Here is a 19,428-nt window from a genome sequence, read left to right as displayed (position 1 = left end):
GGTATTGTCTAGTGGTTAGACACATAGTCTCAGGAACAGCACTCTCAAGACTGTAACCCCAGCTCCGTTACATCCTAATGCATACTTGGACAAGTAATTAGCTCTCTCTTAGTTCTGAAATTGAAAATAAGATTAGAAAAAGTATATATTTTATTGGATGTTGTAAGGAATCATGTGAGTAAATGCATGCCAAGTCCTGAGAGCAGTTGGCTGCCGTATAAAGGAAGCATGGTAAGTATCAGCAGTGACTATATTTTAGGGGGCTCTCTTTTTCAAAATGAAAATAGCCTCTTATTATAAAAATGGCACATGTACATTACTTTAAAAATCAATCTGTGAATGAGAAAGATAAAGAAAAAGTACAATTTCAGAACCCAGAAATCACCACTGTCACTCATTTTCTTCTAGATATTTCTGTGTGTACACACATACATCTGCAGAATTTTATAAAATGAAATACTACACATGCTGTCCCGTGTCCTACTTATTATATGAACATCTTTTTGTGTCAGTTTTTATCAGGGGTCAGCAAACATTTTTTTACAAGGGGCCAGATAGCAAATATTTTATTTAGCCTCATGAGATACATGCGGTCTGGTGAATGGTATTTGTTTTATTGTTGCTATTTTTTTTATGTTATAGAGCTTTCAATATGTAAAAACCACTTTTTATCTCGCAGACTGTACAAAAACAGGCTATGGGCCAAATCTGGCCTGCAGCCCATAGTTTGCCAACCCCAATCTACATAAGGATTTCTCAATAACTAAAATGTAGATATGTGTCATATTTATTAAACTCTTCCACTATTTACATTTTCCCCTATCTTAAGAAATACAAAAAGGTTTTGAACAATTTTGCTCTTTCCTTAAAGAAAATTGTAGAAGTGGCATTGCTTGGTTAACATCTTTTTGCACATGTATTGAAAATGTTCTCTTTTGAGCTAAGAATAAGACATTAAATTAGGAGCCTGATTCTGTCATCCAAATTATTAGTTATTCTCCACAGCTTCTGGTTATTGGAGAATGTCTTCAGAAGTCCCTCATCTAAGCCAGTGGTCAGGTCAAAGCAGAGGAAAGCAGCACGCGATTACCTATCTACTTTTACTTTGACATCATATATTTTGGAATTGTTTGGGACCTTTTTTTTTAAATGAGAAGGGAATTCTAAGCAACTGTAGTTAACATCAGACACACATTTTTCTCAGCTAATTCCCAATAATATCAGAGGTCATCAAACGATGAGGTAAAATCAGGACTGTTTTCTTCCGTAATGGCTCATACACTTTCTTTGAACTATTCTAAAGTGTTTTCCCGGGGCAGTAGCAAACCCTAGCCTGCAGTTTGTTTATTAGTCGTGAGTATATTTTCTACTCTGTCATGCACTGAGGACACCCTGAGGAAGATCGCATCCTTGTTCTCCATTCTAGTGGAGACCAGGCACATGGGTCATTACAACGCACTCTGCTAATTAGCATGAAACTCATACAAGGCAAGGCTTCATTTGTGGGCAGCCACATTCGAGCACCTGCTGACTTTAATTTTGCGAGAATGATGACTATAATGTTTTCTTTGAGTTGTTTCAGTATTCTGGGAGATCTGAACTGATTTGGAGGCATTAATTATGTCACTACCATCTATCAAATGGGTGCAGAGCTAACCTTATGGGTGAACAGAAGTCTTAGACTTATATGGAATTAACAGAAAACCAACAATACAGACTGATATACTTTAATTAAATAAGTTCACAGCAATTATGGTTCGGGATTCTAAGACCAGAGTATGGATTTTCTGCTTAAGACTTAAATAAGTGGGAAAGATAAAGAAAATTGGAATACTTTGATATGAAGAGAAGTGTTCAAAAGTCATATTTCAAGAACATTTTTTTAAGAATTTTTTTCAAAGATTTAATTTATTTATTTGTGGGATTCCTGGGTGGCTCAGTTGGTTAAGCATCTGCCTTCTGCTCAGGTCACGATTCCAGGGTCCTGGGATCGAGTCCCACATCAGGCTCCTTGCTCAGCCAGGAGCCTGCTTCTCCCTCTGCCTGCCACTCCCCCTGCTTATGCTCTCTCTCTCTCTGAAATATAAATAAATAAAATCTTTAAAAAAAACAAAAATATAAAGATTTTGTTTATTTATTTGAGAGAGCATGAGCGGGGGCTGGAGGGAGAGGCAGACGGAGAGGGAGAGGGAGAAGCAGGCTGCCCACTGAGCAGGGCTGGATCCTAGGACCCTGGGATCATGCGCTGAGCCTAAGGCAGATGCTTAACTGACCCGAGCCACCCAAGCACTCCTCAAGAACATTTTGAAAGCATCGTTACTTTAAGAAACTCTATGATTCTTTTCATTTGGTCTGGTGAATTCCTGGTTTCAAAATCTGCCTGCATTTTGTGTACAGAGGACAATTTATGTCACTCAGTGGAGTTAATCATTCCAAAGTTTTTAAAAGGATTGCTCTGGGCATGTTGTCATAACTGAATGTATTAGCTTCCATATCAAGGAGACAGAGTGAGTCCTGCACTTCAATAGATGGGTAACGTAGGAGCCTTGATGGGGATGAAATCAAACTTCCTTCCTGTGATCTATTTGAGTCTTTGAGACTGTATTTCATCCCTCGAAAATAAATCTGCTGCTATATCAGTGTTTCCCCTGAGCTAGAACCCAGATTCTCAGCACTAACTCAGACTTTCCTTGCTGCAGTGATTGTCATTGCTTTAGATTCGATTTTATATTGTGCCTTTAATTGCATCATCTAATGTAAAATTTGTAACATTCCATCTTTTTATTTTAAAACATATTTATTAATATTTGCAAGTTTTGCAAATCACACGACTTAAGTAAAAATTGTCCATAACCTACAGTTTGGGGGAAGTTTTGAAAGGCAGTAATGAAGTTCTCACCTGTCCTTGCAATACGATCTGCAGAGATGACACCCATTTACTGTGTTGTTGAAATCCTTAATGAAATGTGCTTTGTATCTTCAACAGAGTTAAAACAAATTCTGAATGTAGACTGAATCCATTAAAATACATTCTTTATGGGATAAATTGGCATGCCGGTCTTGAGTATTTACTGTTATTTCCAAGAAGTTGAGATAATGCTGTTATTAGCTCTGTATGCCCAGTGCCACGCTGGGTGCTTGGAATAGCGGATATTCAGTAAGTGTTGAGTGGAAGAATGGAAGCTGTGCTAGAGGCCTATGTGTGTGATTTAATGACAAAATGAAATAATTGAGAGAAAACTGGATTTAAAAAAAAACTGGAGTGATATTCTTCTAAATTATTTAAGATATCTTTGTAAAGATTTGATACACTTACTTGATAAACCTACAAATAGACTTACATTTTTGTAAATTAGCAAATGAACTTACATTTTATGTTAAATGGGGTTCTTTTTCCAAAACAGAGTTTCAGGATTGCCATGTTTAAGGATTTCATATCCCCACAAGCTTTCTTGGTATAGATTTCACCTGGGGATATCTATTATACCAAAACAGAGTGTTCTTTCCTTCTATGCCATTCACAGTGTGATACAAAACTGGTTAAATGAGGTAATCTCAAATAAAATAATATTTAGATGCATGACTTACCAATTTCCCCGCCTTACCAAATCCTAGTGCTCATGCAGTTGTGATATTTGGCTTGTGGGAAATAGAGGGAGGCTTGTATTCCAGCTTCCTTGCTGTTCCCACATGAGATCCCGAGACTTACAGTTGGACCACAAGTACTATACTCTATATTCTCCTCTTCTAGGATCCATGAGCCAACGAGTACCTGCTGGTTGTTCAGCCAAAGCTGTGCGCTGACTGCCCTGCTCACAATGAAACCAAGTATTACATGGGGGAAGCGCCCCTATTAGAAGAGCCCCTATTTCCTTCCTCTTGCATTTACTACCTAGGTTCTCTAACATTTAACTTTATCAGAGAGTCACTTTTAACTTCCAACAGAAACATTTTATTCAGCTATGAGATTAGATTTCCTATGAATTGCCAGCCACACCATCAGAGTGCTATTGGCATTCTCATTACATCTTAATATAAACTTATCTTCTACAAGCCGTTTTTTTAAGTAGCCTCATATTGAAAACCATGAGATAAATCTCTGGTTTGGTTATGATATTTAGGAGAAATATCTTTAAGCTTAACAATTATAAAATAAAGCTTTCTTAAAACTAATCGAATAGAGAGAAACTAGATTTATTTGAAAAATATCCTCTTTTCCTTAAATTCGAAATCAATATTAAATACCATAAGAGAAAAAAACAACAACAACAAAATTGTGTGTATTAGTCCAAACATTTTTGGTTGACTAGGAGAGAAACCCAACTAAGTGAACAATTCTCTCAGCTTATGTAAATGAAGACTATTGGGTATGGATTCAGCTTTCAGCATAGCTGTATTTAGGAACTTAACCAAAGACAGATTTATCCATCTTTATCTCTTGGCTCAGCTAATACGTGTATTGGCCTCATTCTAAGAAAGGTTCTCCTCAACTGTTGCCAAAGATAGCCACCAGAAAATCTGGCCTATCCTGTCTTGGCTTGGCCACCTCAGTAGAAAGAGCACCTTTTTTTCTGATAGTTACCGAAGTCTGGGACTTGCCCCTTCATGGCTTTGCTTGGGTCATATGTTTATCCTGGCACAAATCACTGTGGCCAGGAGGGTAGGTGGGTCTGATTGACCAAGACTGAGTCTTCTTTCAATCCTGCCAATTCCTATGAAATTGCAAGAGCTTAGAATTTGTTTGTGTGGTTTCTCAAAGAAAAAAAATCAGTCTGCTCTCACCGAAAGGGGAAAATGTATGCTAGACAGGTAAACAAAAAAAAATCTTTTTTATAAAAGATTTTATTTATTTATTTGAGAGAGAGAATGAGCAAGGGAGAGAGAGAGAGAGAGAGAGAGCACAAGCAGGGTGAGCAGCAGAGGGAAAGGGAGAGGAAGACTCCCTGCTGGGCTGGGAGCCTGATGTGGGACTCGATCCCAAGACCCTGAGACCATGACTCGAGCCAAAGGCAGACACTTAACCAACTGAGCCACCCAGGCGCCCAACAAAAATTTTTTTTGAAGATTTTATTTATTTATTTTAGAGAGAGAGAGAGAGTGAGGGCGCGAGAGCACGAGTGGGGGGAGGATCCAGAGAGGGACAAGCAGACTCCATGCTGAGCAGAGAGCCTGACTTGGGGCTTGATCCCAGGACCCTGAGATCATGACCTGAGTTGAAATCAAGAGTTGGACGTTCAACTAACTGAGCCACCCAGGAGCCCCTATTTTTTATTTCTCTTTCAAATTTTTATTTAAATTCTAGTTAGTTAACATATAGTGTAATATTGGTTTCAGGAGAATTCAGTGATTCATCACTTACAAACAACACCTGGTGCTCATCACAAGTGCCCTCCTTAATACCCATCCTGCATCTTGCCCATCCTCCACCTGCTTCCCTCCTTCACCCCTCACTTAGTTCTCTAAAGTTAAGAGTCTCTCTCTTTTTTTTTTAAAGATTTTATTTATTTGAGAGAGAGAGAGTGAGAGAGAGAATACGAGCAGGGAGAGGGAGAAGCTAACTCCCCTCCTGAGCAGGGAGCCCGATTCGGGGCTTGATCCCAGGACCCTGGGATCATGACCTGAGCTGAAGGCAGATGTTTAACCGACTGAGCCACCCAGGTGCCCCTAAAGTTAAGAGTCTCTTATCCTTTGCTTACCAATGTCTCTCTCTCTTTTTCCCCTTCCAATATATTCATCTGTTTTGTTTCCTAAATTCCACATATGAATGAAATCATATGGTATTTTTCTTTCTCTAACTGACTTATTTCACTTAGCATAATACACTCTAGCTCCATCCATGTCGTTGCAAATGGCAAGATTTTATTCTTTTTGATGGCTGAGTATCCACCTCTTTATCCATTCATCAGTTGATGGACACTTGGGCTCTCTCCATAGTTTGGCTATTGTTGATAATGCTGCTATGAACATTAGGGTGCACGTACCTCTTCGAATCTGTATTTTTGTATCCTTTGGGTAAATACCTAGTAGGGCAATTGCTGGATCATAGGGTAGTTCTATTTTTAACATTTTGAGGAACCTCCATACTGTTTTCCAGAGTGGCTGCACAAGTTTGTCCCACCAACAGTGCAAGAGCGTTGCCCTTTCTCTGCATCCTCACCAACATCTGTTGTTTCCTAAGTTGTTAATTTTAACCATTCTGACAGGTGTGAGGCAGTCTCTCATGGTGGTTTTGATTTGTATTTCCCTGATAATGAGTAATGTTGAGAATCTTTTCATGGGTCTGTTAGCCATCTGGATGTCTTCCTCAGAAAAATATCTATTCATGTCTTCTGCCCATTTCTTAACTGGATTATTTGTTTTTTGGGTGTTGAGTTTGTCAAGTTCTTTATAGATCTTACATACTAATCCCATATCAGATATGTCATTTGCAAATATCTTCTCTTCTTTAGGAGATTGCCTTGTAGTTTTGCTGATTGTTTCCTTCACTGTGCAGAAGACTTTTATCTCGATGAGGCCCCAATAGTTCATTTTCGCTTTTGTTTCCCGCGTCTCTGGTGACATGTCTAGTAAGAAGTTGCTACAGCTGAGGTCAAAGAAATTGCTGCCTGTGTTCTCTAGGATTTTTATGGTTTTCTGTCTCACATTGAGGTCTTTCATCCATTTTGAATTTATTTTTGTGTATGGTGTAAGAAAGTGGTCCAGTGTCATTCTTCTGCATGTTGCTGTCCAGTTTTCCCAACAGCATTTGTTGAAGAGACCATCTTTTTTCCCATTGGATATTCTTTCCTGCTTTGCCGAAGATAAGTTGCCCATCAGGTAAACAAAATTTTAAAAACCAGTAAGAATTAGAGGCAATTATTTTTATAATATAATGCTTATTCATTCATGTATACATTTGATGAATATTTATTGGGCACTAATATGTGATGAATGCCATATTTAGCAGTGAGGATGAACAGGTGAATGAATTTGTAGACCTAAAGAGGTCACAATTTAGAGGAGAGGGTCAGACAGTGAAACTTATCATCAAGACAGAGTCTGTAACAGAAATGTAAGCTGGCTGTCATGCTTTGTATCATGTCACAAACAAACTAGGAGGTGGCAGAAGTCAGGAATGGTTTTCAGAGGATGTTATGATTAAGTTGAGTCTTGAGGGATGAGCAGGAGTTACTCAGGCAGATGACTTAGAAGGACCTATTACACAAAGCAAAAGCATCTGTAATGTTAAAATACTTGAACTTTCCTCAATAGAGACTTCTGAGCAGTTTCACAGTAATTATTATAATTTTGGCCCAGTTTAAGCTACTTTTGCTTCATGTCCTTAGTAACTAATTCAATATTCAAATTTGTTATCCCTATTTTTAAAGAGTATTTGCGCTGGATTTTTAAATACAGTGCTAAGCTTCATAAGCCCCTCAAATTCTCTCTAAAAACTTAAATAAGTAAATAGATACAGAAGAAATACATTGATAGGTGTACTTGGAGGGGAAAATCAAGGGGCATTCTGAACTCTTCTGCCTTGACCTCAGCCTGTGCTCCCCAGGGACTATGTTTCTGGCTCTAGGATCAGGCACCTGATTGGACCATGAGGCACCCTCAGACCAGATCAACCCATCTCTAGGAAGGCTACTGATACGACTTACTAGGCTGTCATAAAACGAAGACCTGGGTTACTCTATTTCTGAAATGTGGATTAATCAACAAAAAGACTAAATGAAAGAAGGGATGAAACTAAAACTGGAAGCTCCTGGCATCTCAGGCATCAGAGTGGCCCAGAGAGGGATTATCTTCAAGCCACAACTGAACAGTTGAGGAAGCAAAGTCTGTGCATAAGCAGCTGAAGCTCCCAGTAGAGAGGGGGAAAGAAGCAATTCTTTGGCCTCATGTGCAAAGTACCAGGGTGAAAGTAAGAGAAAAAGAGAGAGAGCAGGAGAAGGTGTTCACTTCCAGAGACACCTCAGTTCTTGAATTTCTCATCTACCTCCTCCATTACCGACGTAGACTACCCTCTGTCATCACCTCTGTCCTGCTACACCCTTTTAGGTGATTACTCTGCCTCTACTCCTGTTCCTCTCCTACCCATTCTCCAAACTGGAGCCAACATGACCTTTTAGAATGTAGATCAGATGATGGACTGCTTCTGAAAAAAAAAAAAAATACCCCAATGGCTTTCCTTTGCTTTACACTAAAGGCAAAACTCCCTATGTAATTTGGTTCCTTCCCACCTCTGTAGCCTCACTGCTGGCCCTTCTTTCCCCTATCCATGGGCTCACCTGCACTGCCAGGCTGCCTGTGTCCCAAACACACCACATCGTTCTCTCTTCTATGTGTCCTAGGGGCTTCACATTTTTTCCTGCCTCAAGGCCTTCGCACTTGCTGTTCTGTTTGCTTAGAACACACTTCCTCCAGATCTTCCCATGGTGACTATTTCTTTTTTTTATTTAAATTCAATTAATTAAAATATAGTATATTATTATTTTCAGAGGTAGAGTTTAGTGATTCATCAGTTGCATATAACACCCAGTGCTTATTACATCAAATGACCTCCTTAATGCCCATCACCAAGTACCCCATCCCCTCCACTTCCCCTCCAGCAACCCTCAGTTTGTTTTCTATAGTTAAGAGTCTCTTATGGTTTGTCTCCCTCTCTGATTTCATCTTATTTTATTTTTCTCTCCCTTCCCCTATGATCCTTTGTTTTGTTTCTTAAATTCCACATATGACTGGAACCATATAATTATCTTTCTCTGATTGACTTATTTCACTTTTAAGCCTCAGATTAAATGTCACCTTCTCAAAAATCACCTTGTCATCTGTTTTTCTATCACATCTTGTTTTTTTTATAGAACCTAATAGTATTTGAAAATTTCCTTCTTTTCCTCCTTCTTTTTTCCTCCCCCTCCCTTCTTTTCTTTCTTCCTCTTGTCTCTCCCCCACCCCCCTTCCCGCTGTTCTTTCTTCGATGTTAACTATTTAATTTTTCTTTGGATGATTCCTCTATTAAAATATGAGCACACAAAAACATGAAATTTGTTTGACTTCTTTATCATCATATCTTTAAAACTTAGAAAAATGCTTGGCTATCAGTTAGAAATGTATTGATCAAATAACTCCAGTCCTAAAGTGGATTTCCAATAAATACTCCTTCCTTACCCATCTTTGGAGGTAACTTGAATAATGCTATTAGTGGCAACTAATAGTATCCAAGACTACATTAACTCTTGTGTTATTATTGGTATTGTGAAGCCATTTATTAATCTATGTTGCAACATTAAATGAGTCGGTTGTATGAGTAATCCCTCTTGTTGGAAACCGTTTCCCCCAAATAGCCAGAAATCCTGACCCTTTTCAATTTGGTTCGAAATTCAACACATTTAAATACGTTATTTTATTATTAAGCTCCATTAAATAGTGCAAATTCTCTAGGAGGTCCATTGTTTTCTCAAGGTGAATTAATCAGTCAGAATGCTTAGGGGGTTATCAGAAAGACATTCTGAGGGCGAAGTGAGGAGATTGAGGTCACTGGGTGTTATTGCGAAGGTGGAAGTTCAGGTGAGGTGTTGGAGTGACACAAGGTCATGTATGGAAGGACAGAGTGGAGGAGGCAAAAGAAGAGGCCAGCTTCTAAACTCTGAACAGAACCACCCTGTTAACCTAATGCTTACACTTGTCCTGTCCCTGGGTAGTAACAGAAATGGGAGGTGGGGAAGGGGTGTCAGGAGAGAGGGCAGTGAGGAACCACAGAAATTTAGAGACTAAATTCGCATTCACAGCAACTCAATGTCTCTTCTTTCTTCCCAGCTTATTCACAGGTGGACATAACCTGTGGAATAATTTTGTCTTGGCCCTTAGCCTTGTGGAGTGCATGCCCCCCCATCCAGAGACCTGGTGGGAGGGTTGGTACTGCTCGGGTCAGCTTCTGTTTTTTCTGGTAGAGGAACTCAGGTCAGAGATTGTGTGTTGGTGCAGGTTGTCTCTTCTGCCGGAGAGGGAAAAAGTCAAATGTGAAACACCCCGAGTGAGAAGTGGCTGAAAACGTTGAACTGTGTGCTAATAGGTATTTTGAAAAGAGGAACTCTAATATTTGTTGGAAATCTGACCTCTCTTATACTCTCTTCACTTCTGCACAGTTAGCTCTCTATAGAGTTATATTTATTTTATGGTGGAAACCAATAATAACAGACACCCAGCCCACTGTGGAGAAAAGCAATAGAACTCCACAGTTTGAGAGATCATACAGTTACTCCAGAGTCTCCAGATGGCTCTTCTTCAACTAAGAATGTGGTCATCATACTACATGCCCAACTCCCAGGGGAACAAAATCATCAACAAAACATTTTCGAGTTTTAAAGGCAAAAATCATATGTTTAGTTTCGGGGAAAAATGGCTGTTATAACACCAAACTGTTTCTCTAAGGTGATTTCATTAGCTTGGTTGTAACATCTAAATAGTTAAGAGACGGTTTCTCGAAAATTCTCTGTGCAATAGTCCCAGATTTCTTGCTGTCCAGTCCCCTTCCCCCTTTTCTGCAAGGTGTTAGAAGACACTTCCTCCTTCTCCAGCTCCCAGCCCTTCATTACTTGGTCCCCCAATCAATCTCTTGACCTCCATTTTAGCATCTACTCTTAGGGAACCCAAATAACACATGTACTGTGAGTGGTCTAAGATAACAGACAGTAAGATGAGATTTTAAACACATCTAATGCATTTTCATCTCCAAGTTCCTGAGCTGATGCATTTTTTCTCCTGGAGTGGGCAGGGTGTGGAGTGGGGGTCAGGGGTATTAACCCTCTTACTGATGTGGAAATAAACATAGACCTCTCAGATAGGAACAGAGTCTATTTATTCAGAGCTTGCCATAGCAAGGGAGCCAGCTGCCATCATTTGCGGAGAGACTCAAGGGCAGACAGAAAAGGAGGGAAGCCATATAATGAAAAGTAAATAAATAAATAAGAAAGAAGGGGCTTCAGGTCTGCCCTGCTTGGATGATGCTGGCATGTGGAAGCTGAAGCAGACTAGCTAACTAAAAGTGACGCCTGTTATGTGATTGGTTGGGGTAACATACTTGACTTTCTCTGGTTGATCTGAGTTGGAAGCCGAAGCAAGGAAGGAACAAAGCTGGTCCTAACCATTCCGTCAGTTGATACAATGGTTGTGGGTTAGCTTCCTGGGCTGGTTGCTGCAAAAATGGTGGTGTCCTCTATGGTCTGGCCACAATCTGCTTGTTCACTCTGTCACACACCAGGGTGGCTCTCGTGGGCTCCTGTCAGGGCTGCAGCAGCTGCACTTGGCACTCTCTCTTGTTGTTGGTGCCCTCTACCCCACATGCCTCCCTGCTGCCCTCTGCCCTGCCCTCCAGAAGTGGATTTTGAAGGTGCCAGAATGTAAGACTGAATAAGCAGTAATTCATTGACTTGGGAGAACTTTTTCAGAACACAGGTTTAAAACCCTAGCCAGTAGCCCAGGGGATAGGGTGAACTCATACTTAGGGTGGCTCTGACAAGTCTGGAGAAAGCAATGGCCAAAGGCAAGTGAAGCGGAAGTGCCCGAGTCTCCCTGGTAGAAGATAGAAGTGGAGAGAGATACATTCGAGGGTTATGGGAGGGTCCAGAGGACACGTCACCTGCCAATACCATGAGGACTGTGCTGCTGAGAGGGACATTAGCACGTTCAGTGGCAGCTCTCTGCAGGCTGGAGCTTTTGACAGGAGAAGTGGTCACAGAACTGGGCTCATTCCCTTATCCAAGGGAATCCTGGAGTGATAGAGACCAGGTGGTAGGTCCTAAGTGCCAGAAGCCCAGAGGCTGCAACTGAGTGCCCATAATGACTCTCAAGGTCAGAGGGGCAGCCAAGGGGCCTTGACCCACAGATATATGGTCAGTTGAACTTGGCATCCTAAAGGGGAAACACAGATGGGCAGCCAGTGAAGGTGCTGCTTAACATCTATCAACAGAAAAGGCAAACACAGAGATGCAGAAGTTTGACTGTTGTTGACATAGTAAAAATCATGGTCACTTGTTCGGTTCCTGAACTCATGCCAATTTTTTTTGTCTTCATAGACTTTATTTTGTAGAGCAGTTTTAGGTTTACAGAGAATTGCACATTGCACAGGAACTAGAGAGTTCTCAGATCCCCTCTCTCCCCTACCCCATAATGTCATATCTCCACTGTTACAGGACTGTATAGTTTCAGCACCCTGTAAATAAATTCTCTGCTCCATCAATTCATTCCTGCCTTCCTTCCTTCCCTGGAACCCCTGGCAACCACTGATCTTTTATTACCTCTATGACGTTGCCTTTTCCAAGATGTCATATAGTCAGAATCAAAGAGTGTATAGCTTTAGATTTGCTTCTTTTATTTAGATACCCGCTCCGATACCTGGGACCTCTGCTGCACTCAGGCACCCCCGGTCTTTCTGTGACCCCGAGGGTCCTGAGACCACGCTGTCCCACGAGGGTTCCACCCCCCGCTTAGCCACTGGAGCGACGTCCCTCAGCGGAGCCGACTTCTAAAAGTTCCGATTTTGTGCTGCGTGGCTCTATCACTTGCCAGTAGCAGCCAATGGATGCCCCCTCCCCTGCCGTCTATCCTCCCAAATATCACCTCAGATTCACTTCTCTGCACGTTATATCTTCCAGAAAGTGGTCGCTTTTCTGTTCAGAGTTGTTGCTATTGTTTTCTTTGATCTCCTGCTGAGTTCATAGGTGTTCAGAATGGTTTGATCCCCAACCAGCTGAATTCCTGAGACCAGAGGAAATCCAGGTCTCCTACTCCTCCGCCACCTTGCTCCGCCCCCTCTTTTACCCATTTTTAATTGGAGTGTTGTTTGTTTTGATATTCAATTTTATGGTTTCTTTACATATTTTGAATATTAACTCCTTACCCTATGTATGTTTTGCAAATATTTTCTCCTATTTGCTTTTTTTTTAAGATTTTATTTATTTACTTTAGAGAGAGCACATGCGAGTGGGGGGAGGGGGAGAGGAAGAGGGAGAGAGTGAATCTCAAGCCGACTGCACACTGAGCGCAGAGCCTGACGTGGGGCTCCATCTCAGGACCCTGAGATCATGACTTGAGCTGAAATCAAGAGTCAGGTGCCTCACCGACTGGGCCACCCAGGTGCCCCCCCTTTGCTTTTTAGAAACTTTTTAGTTGAAGTAGTCCCTTTGTTTATTTTGTTTTTGTTGCCTTTGCTTTTAGTGTCAAATCCAAAAAATCATTGCCAAGATTGATGTTAAGGATTGTACCCCTATGCTTTCTTCTAGAAGTTTTCTGGTTTCGGGTCTTACATTCAAGTCTTTTTTGTTTTTTTCTTTTTTAAGATTTTATTTACTTATTTGACAGAGAGAGCGAGAGCACATCAGGGGAACAGCAGAGGGAGAGGGAGAGGCATGCTCCCCACCGAGTAGGAAGCCCTATGTGGGGCTTGATCCCAGGACCCTGGGATCATGACCTGAGCTGAAGGCAGATGCTTAACCATCTGAACCATCCAGGCGCCCCTACATTCAAGTCTTTAATCCATTTTTCTGTTGCCCATTTTTGAATTGGATTATTTAATTTTTCATTGTTTAATTTTAAGAGTTCTTAGTTTGGATACGAGTTCTTTATCAATTATGTGTTTTGCAAAGATTTTCTCCCAGTCTGTGGCTTGTCTTTTTATTCTCTTAAAAGAATATTTCAGAGAGAATAAGTTTTTAATTTTAATTAAATCAAACATATCTATATTTTCTTTCTTGCATAGTGCTTTGGATGTTGGGTATTAAAAATCATTGCCAAAGCACCTGGTTGGCTCAGTTGGTACAGCATGTGACCCTTGATCTTGGGGACATGAGTTCAAGTCCCATGTTGGGTGTAGAGATTATTAAAAAAAAAAAAGTCATTGCCAAACCTTAAGTCATCTGGATTTTCCCCGTGTTATTTTTTTGAAATTTTATATTTAAGCTTTTTACAGTTAGATTTATGACCTATTTTGAGTTAATTTTTGTGAAAAGTCAAAAAAATCTGTTTATATTAATAATTTTTGCATGTAGGTGTTTCATGGTTCCAGTACTGTTTCTTGGGATGATTATCCTTTATTCAATTGCCTTTGCCCCTTTGTCAAAAACCAGGTGACTGTATTTTTGTGGGTTTATTTCTGGACGCTCTGTTCTGTTCCATTGATCTTTTTGGATCTATAGCTACCTTCTTTCACCAATACACACTGTTTTGATTACATAACTTCATACTGATTTTTGAAGTACTATCAGTCTTCTAACATAGTTCTTCCTCCTTAGTATTGTGCTGGCTATTCTGGGTCTCTGCCTTTGCATATGAATTTTAGAATCACTCTCGGGGTAAAATAACTCACTGGAATTTTGATGGGGATTGGGTTAAATCTGTACATCAAATTGGGCAGAACTGTCAACTTAACATTAAGTATTCCAATCCATTATCATGGGATATCTCTCTAATTATTTAGGTTTTCTTTTATTTCTTTCTTCAGAATTTTATAGGCTTCCTCATATTTCTCTTGTACATATCTTGTTAGATTTAGACTGATACCTATGTGTATTTCATTTTTGGGGTACTAATAAAAGTAGTTTTTTATTTTAAATTTCAAATTTTATTGTTTATTCCTGGCATACAGGAAAACAGTTAGTTTTGTATATTAACTTTGTATCCTGTAACCTTGCTGTGATCATTTAATTTCAGGATTTTTTGTGTGATTTTTAGATTTTCTACATAGAAAATTTCATCATCTGTGAACATGACAGTTTTATTTCTTCCTTCCCAATCTATCTTTTCTTTTCTTGTCTTGTCTTACTGCATTAGCTAGAACTTCCAGTATGAGGTTGAATAGGAATGACAAGAGGCGACATCCTTTTCTTGTTTCTCATCTTAGGGAGAAAACATCTGTTTCTCACCATTACGTATGATGTTAGTTGTAGATTTTGGTAGACATGCTTTATCAAGTTGATAATTCGCCTCTGTTCTTAGTTTTGTTAGAGCTTTTACTATAAATGGGTGTTGGATTTTGCCCAGTGCTTTTTCTACATCAGTTGGTATGATTATATGATTTTCATTCTTCAAACTGTTGATGTGATGGATTACATTAATTGATTTTGAATGTTGAACTAGTTTTACATACCTGAAATAATTCTCACCTGGCCATGATATATAATTTTTTTTATACATCAATGGACTTTATTTGCTAATAGTTTGTTGAGGATTTTTACATCTATGTTCATGAGAGATACTGGTTTGAAATGTCTTTTAATGTCTGTCTGGTTTTAGTATTTAGGGTAATGCTGTCTTCATAAAATGAGTTAGGCGGTATTTCATCTGTTTCTATTTTCTGGAAGAAAGATGCAGAAAACCTGGTTGGCTTGTTTGAGTTTCAGATGCAAGCTATGCATAAAACAAAACAGAAACCTGTGTGATACCTAATACGAGGCAGTGTTCTTGAGTCTGTTAAGACTTCAGCGCAAGGATCTGTGGACATTTAATCAGCTTGATAAGAGTATGTCCTACTCTGTCAGAGAATCACATTATAGGTCCCAATCATTTTGGAGTAAAGCCAGCAAAATAAGTATTCTTCCCTTGAGAAATAGCTATTGGGCACAGATTAAGACTGAATTCCTGACCATGAGACAATGACCCTGCAACTGAGCTGCTCGAAATAAGTTGAATGTGATATAATTTGAGTGTGCCAAGCAAGAGCATTCTGTCATCAGTGGAAGCAGTATATACAAGATCAAAATTGAGTAGGGCCTGCAGTCTCAGATAAATGCCACAAGCAGATGATTCACACTCCCAGGGCATCTGTTCACAATGCCGTATCATATATATATATATATATATATATATATATATATATATATATATATATGTATGTATATAATTTTTTAATTTTCACCTTTTTTTAAAAAATAAATTTCTTTTTTATTTTCTGATTTTTCACTGAATGTCATTGCCAGCAGAGAAAGTCATCTGGGTAACACCGAGTCTTTGAAGTATACTGAAATTAGTTTTATGAATATTTTTTTTCCATGTATTCTTGTTGGGTGCCAAATTTAGAATATATCCATTACTTAGGGTCTGTCAAAAACAAACTCCCTCAGTTTTTAACCATTTCGAAATTATCTTATCCCCTACCTGAATAAACAAACATTCAGGTCACCACTAAATCTAAGTTTACTGTGGTTTTTTTATCACTAAGAAAACACTATTCCATTATCTTACATTTGCTCCATAGGCCACTATCTTATTTGCTTATATTGTTGCTGTTGAAAAGTTAACTGCCAGTCTAAGTAACATGGCTTTGTAGATATGTTTTGTCTCTCTAATTGATTTTAAGAACTTCACTTCTCTTTGGAATTCTTCAGTTTAATTACAAAGTATCAGCTTAATATATTTTTAATTTATCCTGCACCCTGATTCTTAGAGCTCATGACCTTTTTCATTTCTGAAAAATTTTCATTTCGAGTACTGTCCCCCACATTTTCTTTTATTTCTCCTATATGGTTCACCTAGTCATGTGTTAGACCCTATCATTTATCTTCCAGGTTCTTAAACTATGTTTTTTTTCATATTTGTGTACATCTCTTTGTTGCGTTTTGTATATTTTCTCATAAATATCTTCCAATTCATTGAATTCTATATGCACTTCTGTTTTTTATCTTTTTTCCTATTTATACCATCTACATTGTTTTCATTTTGAATAGTTACGTTTTCCTGATCACTTTTACAAAATCATGCTTGGTCTCTTCTTCCTTGTGCTTATTTTAAAAATTTAATCTTTTATATATTTGATACATAAATTTTTTATATTCATTATCACATAATGCCAATGTATGAAATCCTTGGGTATCAATTATGACCTTGTTTTCATTTGATTATTTGTGCTAGCTCTGATTCATAGAGATGTGTTTGTCAATTGCCAGTTAATTTTTCACTGTGAGCCCTTATTTGGATGATCATAATCTATGGGAATCCTGACATGGCCTAAGAAGGTGCCAGGAATTTTTTTTTCCCTAGCAAATTCTTCCTCTGGCTTTGTGCAAAGACATCAGGTCTAGTTTCTTATCTTATCCAGTTCTAAATTCTTTTATTACCTTTCTCAGTTACACTTTCAAGACTGGGGCTCTGGGTTGTTTTTCTCTGCAGGATAACTTCAATCTCTCCTCATCGTTCTTGCTTCTTCTTTTGCATTAATTCTGGAATTGTTCTTTTTTTTTTTTTTTTTAAGTGGGCTCCATGCCCAGCATGTAGCCCAATGCAGGGCTTGAACTCATGACCGTGAGATCAAGACCTGAGCTGATATCAAGATTTGGACACTTAACCCACTGAGCCACCCAGGTGGCCCTGGACTAGTTCTTTTTTTTTAAAGATTTTATTTATTTATTTGACAGAGAGAGACACAGTGAGAGAGGGAACGCAAGCAGGGGGAGTGGGAGAGGGAGAAGCAGGCTTCCCGCTGAGCGGGGAGCCCAATGTGGGACTCGATCCCAGGACCCTGGGATCATGACCTGAGCTGAAGGCAGACGCTGAACAACTGAGCCATCCAGGCGCCCCCTGGACTAGTTCTTAAAATATTATTCAGGATGGTTATTCAGTAATAAAATATTATGTTGGCTTTACTTCTTCCCATCTCCCATTCAATTCTTGGGATTTGCTTTACATTTTGCAGCCTTGGGACTCAGTTATATATTTAAAAGCACTTTATATTCCACTTCTTTCCACATCTAACATTTTTATGGTTTGTAAGTTGGCTTATATATCTTTATAGAAAATATGACCCGCTGTTTTTGCCAAACTAGAAGCAGTGTGTGTACATTTTTGTAAATGTCTTATATCTCCTTTCTCATGTTGTACATTCTTTTATATCTGGACACTGTCTTATTCTTCACTGTATGTGTCCTATCTTCCTGACCCCATTCCCAGTGTCTAGCATAAATAGGTGTTCAGTCTTTAAAAAAGAAAGGTAAAACAGTGTGTCTACTTGAAAATGAATTTGCTCTGTCACTTTTGAATGTTTTGCTGTTTGGAAGTCTCAGAGATTTTTAAATGCCTCATAAAAATTATTGGCAATATAATTCAATTAAAATTATGTGATCGTTTCTCTTTTTTTTCTCTCTTGGGTCGTATCCAAGCTCCATCATTTAACACTCATGGGATCTTGGGGAACTGATTAATGATTTATAAAGCAAAAGTAGAGAATAGCACAAGAGGGTGTTTTGGACATAATGAGACGATATGTATGAAGCACCTAGCACAGTGTTAGAACATTGGGATCTACAAGGCAATTTTCCCCTTCCTCAGAAAACCCGGTAAAGAGAACACTAGTTGCTATCAGTATCTGTTTATTCCTTGTCCCTTTTGGTGCACATAAAGAAAAAGTGATAAAGAAATTATCAATTGAAAAAATTTTATTTTTTGGCAAGAAAATATAAATTTGCCTTATAAAATATTATGCTACTGGATTATACTGATTTCCTCTGGGTGATTCAGTTCATTTCTTGTCTAAATGATGTATACCATTTGAAATGGTATATGGTAATGTTATTTTTAGTAGGCAGTAACAGTTAATGAAGGAGTTTCCCAGCCGAAATGAGGCAATAAACAGATATGACAGCAAGAAGATACATGATTTTTTTTTTTTTGGAAAACAGTGAACATATAGAATGTTATGGGACCTGAGCTCAGAATCAGGATATAAAAGAAATGTTTCAGGGTTTGCATGTCTCTTTACACTGTTGCTTTCCTTCCCTCTTCCCCTCTTGTCTTCTTTCTCTTCCTCCTTCTTTATTCCTCTGTTTTTCACTCTCTCCCTTCTACCCACCTGACTGAAAGATGGAAAACAAGTGTGGGTAGCAGCAACATCTAGTTTGGGGTGTGGCTGAGATGATAATTGATAGTCTTTAACTGAAATACAGAATGCAGAAGACTGGATGGTTGATAGGAAGAGAGGGTGAGAATAGTCCAAGAACATTGTATAATTTCCTGGCACGGGATGGAAGAAGGTGCACTTCATTGAAATATGAGCTGGTTGGGTGGGTGGGGGAAGGGAAGGAGGGTTTAGTTTTGGAGATTTAGAGTGTCCGTCTATGTGGGGTGTGTGTGCATGTGTGTGTGTGCATGTGCATGCTCAGAAAGAAGACTTACAATATAGATTTGAAGAACATATCCTATCAGGACTTCAGATACAGATTTGGGACAATATGTAGATAATACTCAGAATCATGACAGTGAAGAAAAAGCCTAGAAAAAAAAGTATAATCTGGGCAGAGAGGAGTAACATGGAACTATGAGGATAATCAACATTTAAGAGACACATAAAGGAGAGAAGTAGGTTAGATATGATTAATATTCATTCATAAAACAGAGGTAAGGAGAAGAAATATTTTTGAAATTGGAGTAAAGCATAGAGAAATGAAATGCCAGATTACA

The sequence above is a fragment of the Callorhinus ursinus genome, unplaced genomic scaffold (genome assembly GCF_003265705.2).
Source record: "Callorhinus ursinus isolate GAN/ISIS: 27379988/994484 unplaced genomic scaffold, GSC_fseal_2.0 scaffold63, whole genome shotgun sequence".
In the NCBI taxonomy this organism is placed as follows: Eukaryota; Metazoa; Chordata; class Mammalia; order Carnivora; family Otariidae; genus Callorhinus; species Callorhinus ursinus.
The sequence above is the reverse complement of the archived record's forward strand: the minus strand, read 5'-3'. Positions refer to the sequence as shown.